This window comes from Ostrinia furnacalis, unplaced genomic scaffold (genome assembly GCF_004193835.3).
Source record: "Ostrinia furnacalis isolate ACB-3 unplaced genomic scaffold, ASM419383v2 OfSCF4074, whole genome shotgun sequence".
Classification (NCBI taxonomy): Eukaryota; Metazoa; Arthropoda; class Insecta; order Lepidoptera; family Crambidae; genus Ostrinia; species Ostrinia furnacalis.
Genome location: NW_021134313.1, coordinates 47,764 through 67,280, shown reverse-complemented (window position 1 = coordinate 67,280; position 19,517 = coordinate 47,764). Strand labels below are relative to the sequence as shown.

General features: G+C 36.2%; 1 protein-coding gene across 2 annotated transcripts in view; it reads left to right on the top strand.

The window, feature by feature from the left end:
• The first annotated feature begins 9,523 nt into the window (after positions 1-9,523).
• Positions 9,524-19,517, top strand: part of LOC114358662 (uncharacterized) — a 49,611-nt gene continuing 39,617 nt past the window's right edge. Inside the window, exons 1-2 of one of the 2 annotated variants that reach the window (XM_028312684.1) lie at positions 9,524-9,659; positions 10,828-10,952. The gene's annotated coding sequence lies outside the window, so the exon portion shown is untranslated. Of the gene's footprint in view, positions 9,660-10,827; positions 10,953-16,375; positions 16,524-19,517 lie in introns of those variants that run through there. The other variant, XM_028312685.1, reaches the window with a different exon arrangement.

Below are 19,517 nucleotides of genomic sequence, written 5' to 3'. Positions count from 1 at the left end.
ACCCATTTCTCGAAAAATTACATCGATTTAAGTTTTTAATTTTTAGTTTACACCTCTTCTTTAAAAAACAAGTGAAAGTGTGGGTAGCTTAACATTAATAGGCAAATATTTTATATCATGCGATAGCCAATAAAATTATCTATTAGTAGAAGAAGAAACCAGACACAAGTTTCATACATTTTATGGGAGTAAGAATGGATTTAATTAGAAAAATACATTACTTTTTTCACTTCTTTTTCAGTTATTTTCCAACACAAGAAAAACCAGGTCGTTAAGGTATGTTTTATTTGCATTGTATTTTTAGTATTTGAGCTATTCTACAAAACGAATGTAAATTTATTAGTCTACGTCTATTAGTTTCGACGTAATTGTTGAACAAAGATACCCCTTCCCAGCGGTTTCCATAGTAATCGGAATAGGTTGTGTGATTCTTTCAGGCAGTGCATTTTCGCATGTCGCGTGCGCTATGGAAACCGCTGGGAAGGGGTATCTTTGTTCAACAATTACGTCGAAACTAATAGACGTAGACTAATAAATTTACATTCGTTTTGTAGAATAGCTCAAACACTAACCTCCTTACTAATAAAACTTACACGCTCGTTGATCAGTGTTTTAAAGTGACGTTTAGTATGGAAATGTCATTTTAAAACAATGATCAACAACTGTGTAACTTTTTATTAGTAAGGGGGTTAGAATACAATGCAAATAAAACATACTTTAACGACCTGGTTTTTCTTGCGTTGGAAAATATAATTAAATCCATTCTTACTCCCATAAAATGTATGGAACTTGTGTCTGGTTTCTTCTTCTACTAATAGATAATTTTATTGGCTATCGCATGATATAAAATATTTGCCTATTAATGTTAAGCTACCCACGCTTTCACTTGTTTTTTAAAGAAGAGGTGCAAACGAAAAATTAAAAACTTAAATCGATGTAATTTTTCGAGAAATGGGTCAGGCCCCAAATTTGAAGTATTTCCATCGATAAAATTGTCCATAGATTACGTCCTTAAAGTTTGATCACTACATGCCCGGACACACTGTATGTATGTATATTTCTTTGGCACGGCCTACAGCCTAAACGGCTTGACCGTTTTTAGCGTAAGAGGTGTCGTTAGATTTGTCTTAATCGTGAGAGTAACACTATTTTAAAATTGAAAAAAAAAATCCAAAATGCGGATTTTAGGGGCCATAATGCCTACAAAAAAAATCTCAAATCCTATCGAGTGGGGTATCAAAATAAAGGGCTTTTTAAGTAGCTTACAAAAATGTATGTTATTGAACTAAAAATATTAAAATAAAATGATTATTGAATAAAAAAAAACCCAACTGCGTTTAAAATGAACTAAAAAGATAAAAACAATATTTGATGCGTCCGACTGCATTTCTGAACACTAAGGCTGAGTTGTCTTGTTTTTATCTTTTTAGTTGATTTTTACGCAGTTGGGTTTTTTGTTTATTCAATAATAATTGATTTAAATGTACTAGAACTTTCATGAAGCACACAATTTTTTTTCTTTTTTTTTTAAGTCTGTATAAACTGGAAGTCAAACCCTCTTAAAATAAAATAAAAATATTGATATAATGACCTGTATAAACCTGATGTTTCTTTCGCAGCGACTAATAAATGATAATTCTCTTCCTATTCTATATAAATCACGTGTGTTGTAGATGTAAACGTAATGGTTTTTCTTACAGAGACGCAATGGAAGTGCGCTATAGATGCATGGGGATGACGATGATAACGGTGAGACGGCCGGGCGAGGTGCTATGGACCCGTGTCGTCACGATCTTGAACGGTAGCGTCTTTTTTTGCTTAGCCTAGGCACACACTAGACGACACGCGACAGCGACAACTCGGCGACTATACGCCTATTCTAGAATTAGCCTATCGTCGCGTCTAAGAGTAGGCGCACACCGTTGATTTTTCGTCTGCCGATAGTTTAGTCGGGCAGTTGATCAGTATGGGCATGTATGGGAGTGCGCACCCTACGCCGATTCGATTTGGTCGATTTTTCATACAAATTAAAATCGGGCACAACTACCGGCCAACTAAAAATCAACGGTGTGCGCCTACTCTTAGTCGCCGAGTTGTCGCTGTCTTGTTGCCTAGTGTGCGCCTACGCTTAAAGTGGAAGTTTTTTCAACATATTTTCTGTTGCTACATATTGTTGTTTTTTTGCAGAGCCATATCTCGCCGAGTTCGACGAGCCCGACGAGCCCGACGAGCCCGTCGAACCCGCTGAGCCCGTTGAGCCCGTCGAGTTCGACGAGCCCGGCGAGCACGTTGAAGTTGTAGAGCCGCCACATCGAATAGACGAGCCCTCCGAGCCCGTCGAGTTCGACGAGCCCATTGAGTTCGTCGATTTTGACGAGCCCGGCGAGCACGTTCAAATTGTAGAGCCGCCACATCGAATAGACGAGCCCTCCGAGCCCGGCGAGCCCATTGAGTTCGTCGATTTTGACGAGCCCGGCGAGCACGTTCAAATTGTAAGGCCGCCACATCGAATACGCCTGGTCAGCCAGCCGGGCGAGAATAAATGGACGGAATACAAAATTTATTATTAAAAAGGGTAAGCCTTTTAAGATTTTGCAATACATTTTATATTACTCCTTTTATTTAATGTAGGTAGTTCGTTCGTTTCAGCCAAATGACGTCCACTGCTGGACAAAGGCCTCCCCCAAGGTTTTCCACAATGAACGGTCCTGCGCTGCCCGTAGGCAATGTAGGTAGTAATATACTAATATTATAGAGCTGAAGAGTTTGTTTTGTTTGGTTGGTAAATCTCGGGATTTTTTAATTTTTTGTCGGATTGCCCATTTTATATAGTGGAATGACTTTACCATCACGCTTCGACCAATAGAAGCAGAGCATTAATGAAAATTGTTGCGTAAACGGAAAAAAATACTCAAACTATCTTTACGCGTATGAAGCCGTGGGCACAGTTAGTTTTGTTTTTTTTATAACGATAAATTGATAATACTTTAAATAGCTCCATTTACATTTCATTTGAAGGAAGAGGCCTATCGTACAGAAGCTTATTGTAATTATTTTTTTTGCAGACTGAAGTGTAGCGTGTAGTGAATGGTCCCCTTCCATTGCAGCAGCGTTTTACCACAGAATAAATAATAGTAGTACCTACAGAAGGATTACTCCGCAAGACGATTTAAATAAATATGAGTCTTGCTACCACGCGATACAGTGTAATTCAGCTCGCATAGCACTACGTACGTACCTACAATTTTATTCACCTACAAGTTTTGTCTCTTTCTATCGCGTGTCTCTGAACTCTTCTTACGCTGTTAGGGTTGCTATGCTGTCTAGTGAAAAAATAGAATTAATCTACTTAATTATTTGTAATGAGGTACGTATGTAGGTAAGTATTAGTGTTATTTTACCTTTGTAAAAATAACATTTTAGATATACCTACTGATGATAAAAAACCACTTATTTTAATACAATGTCTTCATTCATTCCTATTTTAACATAAGACAAATAATTTAAACATCGTACTATCACAGAAGAATGAATTACATCATAACTACCTACTTACTGCACAAACACGAAACGGCTACATCATAGAACGAGAGGCGTCCGTCACCCGAAAATCATATTTGTATTTGGCTTTGCACAAACTTAATCTAATGTTACTCGCTGTACTTTGGCAACAATTTATTTAATACCTATGCATTATGGTAAAAGAACTAGCTTGTCGTAATTTGGTGTATCGATGTTACTCTTCCGTTTCATTTACCTACACGGAAAGATAATAGTTAATATTTTAACGATAAAATTCTTAAAACATCATAAGTTGTATTCAAAAGAAATTATTTATTAAAGTCAAAACATCAAGTCCCGACGAGCGCGCGCGTGACACTCGACTGATATAATACCCGCCGGCCGGGGCGCTTCGCTGTAGGTACTTCTTTTAGCGGATGTACGGCGCGGAGTGAGCCAGGCCTGGTTTTACTTTTCCAGTGGTTCTCTTAGATTACTTTAAAGGCAAGAAATATTGGTTCATGTTCTTACATTATGTCCATGTTGCGTGTTAATATTTTTTTGTTTGTTTATGCTTTGATTTTTCGGTACAATCTCTAAAGAGAATATTTGTTTTTGTTTGTATAAAGTGTTAACTGTAATTGTTATAATATCTATGAATGTTATAAAAAATATTATTTATAGATTGTTGTAGAAGAATACAGTAGGTATTTCTTTGTTTTTTAATTTAGTTTAAGATGTTGAATAAATAACATTAAAACCTTAGGTAAAAGCTGATAGAAATTAAATTGAAGAATTTCTTTATGTTTGATTTATATTTCTTGTCTGTGATGTTACTATTTCTTTCAATAAATAAAAATCATAATAAATTAGTGGATGGATTTTAATTTTATTAACCTACTAAGTATACAAGGTTATTTTTAGTATATACGAAACCTTAAAACTATTTGTTCAGAATCTATCTTCTATCTATCTTCTATATAAATAAAAATAAATTGCTGTTCGTTAGTCTGATTACAACTCGATAACGGCTGGGTCGATTGAGCTGATTTTGTTTTAAAGTGTTTGTTGTAGTCCAGGGTAGGTAGCTTATTTACTGCCTTTAAGGCGGAACAGAGTTCGCCGGGTCAGCTAGTCAGTACCTAATAGAATCCATCGCAATATTTTTTATATTTTTTTTGTTTTTTTTTTTTATGTGACAGGAGGCAAACGAGCATCTGATTATATCAATACACTTATACCAATAGATATACTTCTAACATCCCTTTTTAATAAAATAAATTTCCATACTACCTAGACCCATTTTGGCCATTTTTGTCTGTTTTTTTTAGCATTTATCTCAATTATTTTATTAGAAACCTTGCAAAATGTTATGTTCAGATAAAACCTAGTTAAATCTAGTTTCTGGAAAATGTAAATTTTGTTTAAACTATCAGTTCTAAACATGCAGAAATCCATGTCTTGTAACTACCGATTTGTAAGCAAAAAAACAGACCCCTTTTTGTTAATAAATCTCTCATTTTGTTTTGATTACACATGAACCACTTATATCCTCGTCGTTACTGTAAACATCTGTTTCATCACTTTATAGCTTTGGTCCTAATAAATAAATATTTTTTTGTCGAGCTCAGTTTTTATGGTACTCTAGAGTACTGAGTTTTTCTATGAAAGTTTCAAACATGTTTTGTTGAAGAAATTTGTATGAAGAGGGTTGGTTTTTTTGTATCAAATCTGTTAAAATGTGTGTTGGGATTAAATGAAATACCTAATACAGTCAAATATTCGTTATTATTTCTATAATTCTTAAAACTAAGTTTAAATCGTTGCAATTATTTGGTGTAGTATACAAGCTTTATTATAACATTTCTGTCGGAAAAACTTATTAAATTAGGTCAAGAAACTAATACAGAGTATTCTGTAAAAATATCATGGCTTAGATCCTAATATAACCGAAGATAATTGAGTTTTTATGAACAAAGGCGTAAGAAACCCCTGTCTGTGGCATGGAGCATTTGATCCACACATGCATGGCGGACCAGCTCGGAGGGTCCCTACTAAAGTGAGTATTAGAGAACGAGACATAACTCTACATTATTTCAACCGTAGATAAAGGCTGAATTTCAATATTTAGACCTAGGATTTAAAGGTTTCTGCCAACTCATGCATTATATCGAGCCATACATAATAAGCCTCCGTGTCAGGTGAGGAGCTGGATGAGGATCTTAAGGTGTATTTATATCTGCCTGACATGTCATGTCGTGACGCATCAGAACTGAATCGGTTTCATACACATTTCAGAAGCCACCACGACACAACACTTCTAGTTTAAACATTTCCATTCTGCTACCGTTATGATGCGTCACGACACAACTCGCCAGACATATATAAATCCACCTTTAGACTGTCTGTACCCTCACCAAGCAACCTCGATCAATGCTCATGCACATGCGCTCAGCGTGTTAACTCTTTAAAGCGCTTTGTCGAAAATACTGTCACCATAATTTGAAACTTATCCGCTTAATATAAGGTCGAAAAGCTATAAATGTTTAAACATGCTGTGCTCTATAGACGGTTAACACCTACGCATGCGTAGCGTCTTCAGGCTGAAGAAGTTTCTAGCATCAAAAATGGCAGGCTGTATTTAAAACAAAGTAAACAATTTCAAAATTCAGATTTTAGAATTTTCGCAGAAATCCATACTTAGGTATGGGAATGTATTTTAATACCTGAAAGCCCATTTTAAAAAAAAGTGGGTTATTCAGGGCCTGAAGACAAAGTACGCGTAACTTTCATGAAAGATTTTAGATTTCTTAAGAAAGTTTAGAGTCTACACTTTACAGTCATCGTAGAAGATCTCATTCTCATTGCCAATCTATACTAATATTATAAAGAGGAAAGATGTGTACCTATTTTTGTATGTTTGTAATGGATAGGCTCAAAAACCACTGAAAGGATTTTGATGAAACTTTACAGTATTATTGTTCATAATCCAGAATAACATATAGGCTATAATTTATGACGATCTGTGACAAACAAAATTTCACGCGTGCGAAGCCGCGGGCGGAAAGCTAGTATAGAATATTGTCATGAATTATGTATGTTATAGATGCAACAGAAATACACAATTTGTAAAAAATGTAACTTCATGGGATACTGAAACCTAGCCTAGGTGGTACACCCAGCCACCTGGATCAATAGTTACATGCATGCGCACACTAATTTATGTGTGGCAGAAAGCGCAACAAAGAAATTTAGCTTTTTCTAAATCTATTAATGTATATTAATAGATAAATATTTACAAAAAAAGGAAAACAAAGAAATAGAAAGTTACAATGGTATCGGTATCTTAAAAAGTGTCCCCAGATCCGTCAATTTTCTAAATATTAATTTTAAAAAAATGTATTACCTATCTCTTAATTTTAATCAGAAAATGGAAGAAAATAGTCACTTACTTCATATGGGAAAAAACAATAATAACAACCTTTTGTATAAAACCTTTGTCTAGCAACCTAAAGCTATGAGTTCCATCTTCACAGGTGTGGCCTTACTACAAGTAGTAGCCGACCCTGTGATCTGACTCTATCGAACGAATTCACAAACGATGCTTGCTTAAGTGAAGCAGCAAATCGAACACACAGCTTTGAATAGAGCTCTGTGATTGGATCATTTATCACCCTGTGCATCCACGCGCACTGTGAGGCCTCATAGTAATGGTTATGAATACGGGCGTATGTTTTTTCAAGGACAATACATTAATTATGTATTTTTACGGAACAGAAATCAAGATAAGGTGGTCTTTGTAGGGCTTAGTAGAGAAAATTACTTTTTTAAGCCTCCTGGTTTCTTCATCCAGCTATTTATTTTAACTAATTAGATGGCCGTAACAATAGAATTATGCACTTACTTGAGCTTGAAAAATATCACTGAAATTCAAGATCATAATAATGAATAGGGAATAAATTTACGATTGCTCTAAATCTAGTTTAAGTCGAAATTAAAACAGTTATTCCGGGGATAACATTTGTTATCTATTGTTCGGATTATTTATAAAGATTTAAAAGATATTTCTTAATCCCAAACGCGGAGTGCGGCTGCAGCTTTAAACGATTATTAAAAATCATCATCCAAGCGTACAATTACATTTTCAAAGGATCCTTTATATTTTGCAATCTCCAGTACAATTATTCACCCAGTACTTCATAGAGCCCTTACAAAATGTAATAACCATTGTAACACACTGATATTATGTCCGAGATAATCCTTGTTCAATGACGTATTTAAAAAGACCCTTTATTATAACCAGTATTGAAAGAGACACTTAGAATGCCGTTAAGGCTAACTGACATAAAAATAGGGTCTGAATTCTAGACCAGACTTCAAAAGATGCAGGTATTATAAGTGTTTCCAAATTATTCTCATGGGAACAGATGGTCAAAGGCCAGCTGCAGTGTACCAGCGGTCAACATTTTACGTAGACTTGCGCATTGACACAATACTTAATAGTTTCAAAAAATGTTTTATTTTAATATTCAAAAACATTTACAGTTATTTTATAATTAATCTATAGTGAAATAAAAAAAATCAAAACTATATACAAAAGTAATATTTACAGAAAATAAAAGTAAAATAAATGAAAAAAAATTTGAAACTAAAGAGCCAGGGCAACTTTGCACGGGCGCTATATGAGCGATTTTGTTTTAAAGATAAAAGAAAATTGCTTGTATAATTATGTTATGATTTTACACCTGTTCTAAAAATAAACAACCCTTTTATTCAGTCAGACAATTACACTAAACATCACTTTAAACTCTGCCCTTATTTTATTATTTAGAAATTTAGAGTTGGATTGGCTCTGAGAGACAAACTTAGGCTACCTTTTGTTGGAAAAATCACACATCAAACTCATAATTTCATATTTTGGAGATACAAAAACTAAGTCATAGTAGAGTCAGTAATAAAATACATAATATCCAAATAATTATAAGTCAATTATGTATAGATTGTAGCACACTTTACTAATAAGTTACTACTCGAAGCGCTGGTAGGGCCCAAAAGATAAGGAGACATGTAAAGTGCCCCATAAGGGCTACCTTTTCTTTTTTACTAAATTTTGACGTTCATAAGTGCCACTTGTGGTCTAAACTGAATAAATATTTTTGATTTTGATTTTTGATCTTGTAGTCACTTATTTATGACGTCGTCGAAATCAAATACATACCAGTCTTGCATGTTTTATATGATGTCATATATCATTGGAAAGAAGAGAAGCTAGAGATGCTTAGCACATTGGCAATTCATTATCACCATTCATTTTTTTTTTCAAACGAATTCTAAGTTGATTTTTTTATCGTGGTTTGTACTTTTGTTAAACTTTGACAGCTCGTAATTAGCTATCCAATCATTATCTGGATCTGAAATTATTTTATTTGATTTAAGACCTATTCGATATTAATATCAAATAAAAAAATAAAAAGCATAAAAATTGAAGCAGTTTTCATGTCAAACGGAAAAAAATATTATAAAAACAAAAATATCAATCAAAAGAACAGTAGCTCACTTAGGATCAAATGGGCGAACTTGTATTCTTAAAATGACCTTATCTATACACCCACGAAGTTGTCTAACCTTCCGCCAAACACCCTGTATAGTATTATTGAAAACAAATGACTTTAGATATCGTCGCCGTACAAGTAGCGTTATTTGTTCTAAGGATTTTTGTACATACGATAGTCTAACAAATCTAATAAGTGAAAAATCTCCAGATTTATTATGTCTATTTTTTCTTCAGTAATTTCCGCCATGTTATCTGACTCTCCGACGAGTATATTCAATCTTTTGTCCCTTTCCAAGGATTTTGGGTCCCTCGTGCAACCACCCTAAAAATCAATACAGTTGTCTGGGCAAGGTACTTCCCTCATAAAGCCCTCGCTAATCATCTCGTCCCTTTGTTCCCAAAAGTTTGGGGGTCGGCCAGGGTATATAAGGGCCGGAGAGGGGACGACGCGCACAGTTACTAACTGACTCTATATACGTGAGCACGTTCAAAGTAACAGCAAAATATTAAACAAAATGTCTCCATTAAATTAAAATTTTGAAGTCAGTGACAGTAATTCCTGCCGAAAAAGAAGAATAAAGAAACATTGCAGTATATGACCTTGGTAAGTATTTTTTAATTTATTTTATTTTTGTGAATTATTTTTTGTCATCATTACCTGTTTTCATATTTGAAAAATCATAAATTATTAGCTCCTTAAATTTATTTTTTCTTGTAAAAATCTGTATTCTATGCAACTCGAATTGCGTCACCATTGCACCACTGAAGTCAAGGTATCGATTTTCAAAATGGCGCGCCTTTGTCTCTTTAGGCAGTATGGGCGAATTATTCATACAAAAGTGATACTGAAGTTGTGCAAAGCTAATTAATGCCTAATAATTATTATTGCATCGAATTAGCTGTGGTTTTGAAGCATAAGCGAAATTTTCAATTAAATACTGCATTGCCACCTACCCACGCTTAGAACCGCCCGCCCACGCCCGCCCTGCTAGGTGGCGCTTTAAGGCGTGTACATATATCGATCGGGCCAGCAACGCTCCCTTATTCTAGCACTTGTATGACTTTAGCGAAATAATTTTACTTTGACTGATTGTTTTGTGCAACGAAGCTAATGCACTGTTAAGTTACTAGTATGATTATGCGATCATCTTTAAGCAATTATCTTATTTTTTTATTAAAAGCATCGGAAGCGCGAGTCTTAAAAAATAATTTTGCGAAAACAGGTCATGATTTGTGAATAAAGATGTATTTTTTAAAAGTTTATTGTGCGAAACAATAATTATTTATTTTTTAAGATTTAGGTTCAAATCTTTTATTTTAATTATTACTCTATAAAATTAAGTTAACCCCAAACTTAAACCCTAAATATAATTTTAAGAATACTTGAAATATTTAAAGTTTGGATTTATCTCAGTTTGCTTCTTTACTCTGTGCGTCCAAATTATAAAGTCTTTCCTTAATAATTCACTGTAATACTCTTAAAGAATTAGTCAAGTTTACGCAAACTTTGTTCGGAATTTTTCGGAGAAACCCTTCAATTTAAAGCTTTCGAAGTGAGACAACTCAGAAATTTTATAAAACAACATCTAGAAAATAACATAATATCAAAACACAAAACTTTTATAAAATTTTACTTTTTTTGTAACAAAACACAAAACTACAAGATCGTTCGACAGTTTCCAAGCAATAAAACATAAACTAACAAAACCCATTGTGAAAATTCTATCATTATGTCTTGTTCTACAAATGCTAACAATTCTTCCCCATTTCAGCGTACGAAGGGGGAGTAGAGTTGTCTGCGCCCGCGTCGATTTCGTCTCCATGAAACGGATAGAAAGGGACTGAGCGAGTACCTCTTCATGGGAAATTGCTACCTCGATGTTTGCTACTGCTAACAGTAAGTAATATTGTGCAGATTTAATTAATATTTAATTTTCAAATGTTTGTAAATTTTTTTATACCTATAGAGGGCTATCGTTTTAGCGCTCACCAGTTAGCGCCACTGTAGAGTAAGGTCCTGTCACTTGCTAGTAGCGAAGACAGTGGCACCAACTGGTGAGCGCGAAAGTGGTAGGAGGACTATCGCATTTGCATTCATCAAGATGGCGCCACTGTAGAGTAAGGTCCTGTCAATCGCCAGGGGTGCCAACTGTTAAGTATAAAAACGATAGCCCTCATTGTATAAACAGTATATTTGCATACTTAATGTGATAGGCAATAAGGTGAAACATTTACCTACTTCTTCAAACTACTGTATATACTATCTGTATGACCCATATTGAGCTGAGCACATAAGGATTTTTAATGATTTGATTTTTAGAAAGAAGAAGATAGAAAATTATTTCATTTCGCAATGAAAAACATAGTTAAAAAAATAAGAAAACGAAACGATAAAAGTTATAAAAAGGTCCCCAACCCAATATATATAAACCCAATAGGTACTAGGTATCTGGGGGCACGGCAGTGCCCCCACCAAGTCGAGCAAAAAAGCGGCACGGCCGTACCATCCTTTTCTCGAAGCAATTCAGGCCATTTTCGACCGCCTGTAACTTCGTTGTGGATAAAACTAGAAGGCTGAATTTTCATTAGCTATGCAGGCATTGTAAAGACACGGTATATTTAAAATTTTATTCAATTTGAACCAGTAGTTTAAGAATTATAACGGGTCAAAGTTACTTAATTTTGTCACTCACTGACTCACTGACTGACTCACCGATCATCAAAATTCTAAGGCACTTCTAGCAGACCTAGAAGCTTCAAATTTGGAATATAAGTAGTGTTTGGTGTATGAATCAAGGAAAAACTAAAATATTTGGGGGCACGGTAGTGCAACCGCCAAGTCGAGTAAAATTTTTCAATTTCGGTCCAGTTTTCTAGATACATAACTGCTGTCTACAAAATACAAAAAGTGGACAGTTCGTCTAAGATATAAGCAATAGAATTTGACTCCAAAAAGGCCTGCCACAGGCTCGAAACTGACGGCAGGTCACCGATAAGCACGCTTTCAATTTGCTCGTACACATCTCGATGGGAAGTCGAGCAAGCCACCCCCATAAGCCACTGTTTCAGCGAACCAGCACTGCACAAATCGCTCCCCTGTCACAGGTCTTCGACCTTCTTGGCCGGTTCGGGCGTCGAGCTTGTGCTCATGGCCCGTGCAGCATCTCGACTGGCTACTGCCAGTCGGTGGTTTGACGTCGCTTGGCGACGGACTGCCTGGGCTTTTACCTGGCACCACTGTCCCGCCCTCGGCGCGGTACCAGCCCACCGGGTGAGTCGACGTTGGTCGAGGCCCAGTGAACGACCAGCGAGCGGGCGGTTCCTGGATGCCAGGGAGCTTTCAGGCAGGGGAGCTTTCAGGCATCACTTAATCGCTCCCCAGGCTGCCTATAGACCCGACCTCTTCAACTGCTGCACTGCAAACACAGTCTGCATTCATCGGAGAACAAAACCCGCCTCCATTACTCGCCTACCCATCAAAATAAGTGCGAGTTAATTGAAAGCGTGCTTGTCGGTGACCTGCCGTCAGTTTCGAGCCTGTGGCAGGCCTTTTTGGAGTCAAATTCTATTGCTTATATCTTAGACGATCTGTCCACACGCTAACAGCTATCCTACGAACATTTCTGAGCTCTTGCTGAACGTCGATACCACTCAAATGATGATTTCATAGAGAGGTTGACATGAAAAAACGGTCATCCCTCTGCGATATGCACCGGCGCTGTTCAGAACTTGGTCTCGGGATAAAGCCACCAGTCTCCCGAAAGCGTCTTAAAACTTTCGAAACCCAGGACTGGCTTATGTGGAACTGACGTGCGACAGCCTGCTGGCTGAGCCCTTTTTGCAATAGTGCAACGATTTGTGCTGCTTCTGTAGGTGTAGAATCGCAGGTAAAGTGTCAAAAAAAGCGGAGATGTGTATGGATCAATGTGTGAAAGCAAAAATCCGAAAACACGTGTTTTTATAGGGGGTAAGTAGGCCGCAACTCGCGACGTATCAAACAGTTGATACATGTCTTTTTCCTTACTTCTTCACATCAGCCGGGATTTCTTTTTAAATACCGGTGTGATTTAAATGAATTTGGTATCAATTAAAAGGTAAAAGTTTAATCTTTAAAATGGTGCCACTTTCTTTGTTACTAACAAATTCGTCAGTACACAAGATCGCGTGGAAACAACTTCATGTAAGTGATTCCATAGTTTTGCTCGCGAGTGTAGTATTTTTATTGTTTTACTAGCGGCCGCCCGCGACTTCGTACGCGTGGATCCCGTTTTACCCTCTTACGGGTTGAATTTTTGAATTTCCCGTTTTAGTGAACGCCCACGTATCTAAAAGGAACCCCCATGCAAAATTTGGGCCTCCTAGCAATTGTAGTTTCTGAGATTTCGTGATGAGTGAGTGATTCAGTGACCTTTCGCTTTTATAGATGTAAATGTACCAATTTCTTTCCTTCTTTCTAACATGTTATTGGTTTTTAAATATATTAAGTAGAAGTAGGACATAATATGTTTTTGACACTAAAGTCCTATACGAAGGACAGAGTGCGAAACAAAACGATAAAAGGGATATCGATAAATAAACATTATAATAAACATTTATGACTATGACTATGGATGTTTTAACGTTACTTAGATTATTTACTAAGCTTTATACGCATTAGCGCTTACATATTTTGCGCGCAACTTGGCTCAGAAAATAAAATAAAATAAAACAAAATAATGATGAATAATAATATGAATATCAAATGACGTGATAATTACCTTTTGTAGGTAAAGAAGCCAAAGCTAAGCAAGAACGACTAACGCAAGAACTGGGACGCCGATCTATTATAGTTTAACTTAGTGTAGTATGTTTGTATATATTTGTCATATTTGTTAGGTTTTGGACCCTATTTGGGGCATTTCAGGGTAAGAAAACCAAGAAATGAGTTGGTAGACATCAGTATACAGCTTGCAAGAGTCATAATTATTATAATATACATTATAGTGTACTCGTACGAGTATGTTTACCCAAAATTAACGCAGGTTTTGAATTAGCTAGAAAACATAGTGTTCGCGCCTAAAAAATACGAACGAACGGAGAGCGGTGAAGGCAGCCAAAGATTGACGATCGGGCGCGCTCGGCAGTGTTCGGTTTTTTCTTGGCGACTTCATTATCTTTCCGGCCAAGCATCGTAAACTTTGGAAATATTGGAAAAATTCTGCAAATCATCAAACGTAAATAATTAACGTACATAGACTAAATATTTACAAATAAAAAATATGTCCCAAATCGCTGTCCAAACAACGCGACATGGTGCCCAGAATTCTGGCTGCATTTCCGCGCTGAATGGTCAAACTGATTCGTTGGACAAGAAATGCGCCAGCTCTTCCATCACCTGTACTGTACAGTCAATCAGCCGCTTGGCTAATTTCCTTAATAAATTTCATTATTTATGATCTTTACTGGAAGGCAGCGCTGCATTAGTTATTAAATCTATTAAGTTTTGTGCAGACAATTACAATGCAGCGTAGAAACTTCTATGTGATAGATACAATAACAAAAGGTTGTTGATTGACAATCACATGAAGGCCTTATTAAGCTTTGAAATACTAGGAAGAGAATCGTTTACAATATTTACAGCTGAACACAGTGACATATTATACGCCACTACGTCAGCACCTTTCTTGAGCACTAGTTGCCTGCTTCAGGTCAAGAAGTTCAAGAAGTAGGTGCAAATATAAAAAATGTAATAGAACATGATTTAAATGGTGCATGGGAAGAATCAACGTCTAGTTTCCTGGCCGGATTAATGGGGATGTTGCCTGGGTCAAAAAGCAAGAGTTTTAATTAGTCCGTCAGTTAACTTATCAAAAAATACTCTACACGTATTTTTCACTTTTTCAAACTAATGAAAATTTAAAGAGATAAAGCGCCCCAAAGTTCATAAGAAGAGGCCCGTGACGTCATCGCTTGCTTAAAAATGCCGCACGTTGTGACGTCGTGCGCAACTTCAACGCACCATAACTATGTAATTATTTGTTAGATTGACAAATAAAAATACATATATGTGTCCAATATTTTTTGATATTAAACATTACGGACTAAAAAAAATTTTTTAGGCAACTAGGAAAAATAAGAGTAGGCGCACACCGTTGATTTTTAGTTGGCCGATAGTTGTGCCCGATTTTAATTTGTATGAAGAATCGGCCAAATCGAATCGGCGTAGTGTGCGCACTCCCATACATGCCCATACTGATCAACTGCCCGACTAAACTATTGGGCGACGAAAAATCAACGGTGTGCGCATACTATAACTAAGCCATCTTCGGGCACACTAGCGCCGCCAAGACAGCTAGAAGTCGGAGTGGTCGCCATGGCCGAAATCGGTCGGATGGATCATCATCACAAACTGAGCTCGCGAACTCTCTTTATAATGTTGTCTATTTTATTTTTACTGTATTAGTATAGATAAAATCAAGGCATTGCAAGGTAAGATAGCCAGGAAAATTTGTAGTACTGGAGATTGCAAGTTAATACTATGAATAAGGAATATTTTTATAAAATAGATTTTAAGTTGGTTGACTTTGATATGTTTGTATAAATAAAATATGTATGATTTAAAAATTATTTGTCATTTTCATTATCTACCCTCCCATTTTTAGAAATAGCATAATTTTATTATGTGAATATTACTTCTAGATTACTATTCTAAAAACGTAATTTATTAAAGATGGAAAAAGTAAAGTAACATGCTCAAAGGAATTTTTCCATAACTTCATGATGCAAATTCCCATGAAAAGTTAACGATTTACGTTGTTTTAAGCAAAGTACATAATTTTGATTGAAAATATTGCTAAACTGGTCGAAGTAATGCTGAACAGGCTATAAAGAACTAATTTAATATTCAGTATTTAGAAGTATTTACAAAATAACTATTATCTTTATGAACAAAGAGCAATCATACTATTTTTTCTGTGCCATACGCCTCTATAAGTACATTCTTATTAACCCAAAAAGGTACACATAAATATTGGTATCCCACCCCATGTATAGGGCCGAGGTATTGATTATTTTGCTAGAAATACATTTATTGCTTTGATTAATAGGTAATTAAAGTTCTATATCTTAAAAGGCACATTAATTACAACAACGAACCTAAAACTGGCCAGTAACAATAAGAAATAACTAGAATATCTACGAAAAGGCCCAACAGTCTGCCTGGTACTTGTATCGAATGATTTAGTGCGCAGAATCAGCTTTATTGATTGCGCCTAAGAAACCAGAATCTTTCCAGATTTCTCAAGGCTATATAAAGAAGGGACGAAGTAGACTCATCCATTTCTTCCGGGGAGAGCTGCCGTGGAAGACCTGCTAGATGGAAACCAAAGAAATACCATGCAATTGAATACGTTCAGTTGTATGGAATTTTTTTGGTTTTCATCTAGAAGATGAGGCGCAGGGCGTTCCTAGCTGTGCGGCAATTCTAGAGGTAAGTCGTTTTTTACGTTTATTTTTTAAAGAGGGAATATGCGTTTTATTATTTCAAGTAGCCCAGAGCCTTTTTGCATTTTTTAAGCTAAATAAGTTAATTAAAATACGTAATATTTTTCAATTTTTAATGTATTTATATTCCCCCTTTAAATTTTTATTACATTGTGATTATGGTATACTGTGATTTTTTTTAATCCAAAATGGCGTCAGCACTTACCTGTTACCTAAATACAAAATAATATTGTTACCAAAATAAAATATTAAAAATATTGCGCATTAAGTTTAAATAATTTTTCCTACAATTGGTTCGGTGGATTTAATTATCATAATAAACATACGGTTTTATAGTGATAAGTGAGTGATTTTACACTTATTTTTATTGTTAATTACTGTTTTGTGATAACAATGTGTAATATTTATGTGTTTGTTGAAATACCTACAATTATTATCTAGGCAGTTATTGTGATGTGAAAGTGGTGAATATTTTTTTATATGTGATTTTTATGTGTTACTTACCTACATGGAATCAATTCTATGGCGATGCACAGTAGTTTGATTTTAAAAATAGGTGGACATACGATCGAAAGTCATAATTTCATCGAAACAAAAATTGTTTTGGATAGCATTTTGAATGCTGATCAACATTTGTCATTATGAATTTTTCGATAAAACGAACCTTTCATGCTTAAAAAAAATATGACAAGAAAATTTGTATGGAGAAAAATCTTTTTTATTTTTTTTCTGGCTACTGTTGCAAACTGTAGCAGTCAAACCTTATGTAGTCGTAAGTACCTATGGTGCCTAACATTACTACATAAATACTTTTTGCGGGCACGCGCGGCCAAGCGAGTAATAGACATGCAAAATTTTAAATATTTTTATTTATTCATTATTGATTTTAATGCACTTAAAGTAATTATTAATAGATAAATATACTTAGTCTAACTTACTACAGTCCCCTATTACCTCATTTCACGCTAAAACCTTTCAAACAAGAACCTAAGTTTGTAGGTACTAGGTAGCCTAAGTCGATTATTGTCATTATAATATTCACTACTGGTCTACTGGTTGTCGTGTAAGATAGATTAGGTAGATATCAACCCTTTACCGAGGTATATACCTACTTCTTGGCACTTATAATACCGACATACATGATTAAAAAAAGTCTTCAAGCAAGAACTATTGACTTCAATGGTTATGAAAGATTTTTTAACTTTCTAGAGTAGTCCTGAATAGATCCTTAAATCATTTTGACTGTCATAATCGATTACAGTAGGTAGTGGGATAGTTTCAATTTTGATAGAACTGTAATTTCCAGTTCTTCTGTTGAATAGTCTTATACTTTCGCAAAAATATTCTTTTTTTTTTTGGCTCCTTTAAAGAGGTGTAAGTTTCTTTCCCTTCGTCTAAAAAGATAACTTACATGACACCTTTATAAGTAGCCTCAAACATAAAGCATACCTTTACCCAATCATCGAACTGAGAAAAATCTGAAATCCGTCATTTATCACCTTCTTCCATTCATGAGTCTTCAATTAATATTATCTTCGTTCGAAAAACAATCAAAAAAAGATATTTTAAGCGTATTCACTTATCTTGATCAGAGTGTTCAAAATAATCAAAGTCACTCACATACTTACTTTTTCCGAAAGAATCCAATAGGCAGGTTTGCAGTACACCAAAATGTTATCACATTATCTGCACCATGTATCAGCCGTTTTCGCGTACGTTAGCTGGCATATAAAACTATAGGTAGAGGTGTACATAATGGATCTGCAATAATGTGTGGCAATACAGCTCGGAAACGTGGCCTATTATCAAAAAATAAAAATACATTATAAAAACAAAAATCTTAAAAATAGTTAACCCGCTGGCAGCGGAGCAGGGCCCAAGCTACCGGTGGTCAGGGTCACAGGCTGAGGAACCTCCGGACAATGCGTGCCGAGCTGAGGATCACCGCCTTTTGAATCTGACCCTTGAGCCAACCATCTAGCGAGAGCTTCTTTAGATGTTGGTCGAAGCTCTTCGCTATTAGCCCGTTTGCCGAGACAACTATCGGGACAATGATCGTCGAGTCAACATCCTACATGGCGGTCACCTCGTGGGCCAAGTCAAGGTATTTGCTTTGTTTTTCCTTCTCGGCCTTCACGAGGTTTTGATTATGATTATTATTATGATTAGGGACCTGTTTATGACCAGGACCTCACGAGTAGTCGCAGTAACTGGATCGCGCTGCGCGAGTTCGCGCACTCCTGGCACACAATCAGGCGAAGTTATGAGAGGAAGTGATGACATTTATCAACGATAGCAGCCCGACGCGAAGTACCGTATTTGTGGTGTCAAGCCCCAGAAGGGGTAGAATTGACTATGAGAAGGGACATGGATCAGATAAATTTGTAGGGAGTCGAGCAAAGCGCCCGGGGAAAGAGCCCTGAGCAAGTACCCGCGCGCTCTCCCGAGATTCGGTTCGTACGCCGTGAGGCAGGAAGAACCATGGGTGGTGGTGGGTTATATGACGAGACTGATAGGGTAATTAATTAATTCGTCGCCGACGCCGCAAAGGGGCGAACCTTCTTTTTTTTTAATAAAATTATACTTCTTCCTTGCCGAAAGACGTCCACTGCTGGACAAAGGCCTCCCCCAAGGATTTCCACAAAGACCGGACTTTGTCCAGCAGTGGACGTCTTTCGGCTGAAACGAACGAACGAACTTCTTCCTTGGTGCCTCATTGATGAAGAGCGACCATATTTGTGTGAGTAGCGTTCCTCTACGGACTGCGGTCATAAGCTGTGTGGACCGCATAAAATCATACAGGAGAGCAAAAAAATTACAAAGTGCCTGAAGAACGGAGCATTTCTATTTACAACTAAATTGTTAACCGTTTGTATGATGTTCACCCCTTCCCTTTGCGGCGTAGGCGACGAATTTATGTGCGAGATACAGTCATGTACAGTCATGGTCTAACAGTACGCGACACCCGAAGTTGCTAAAA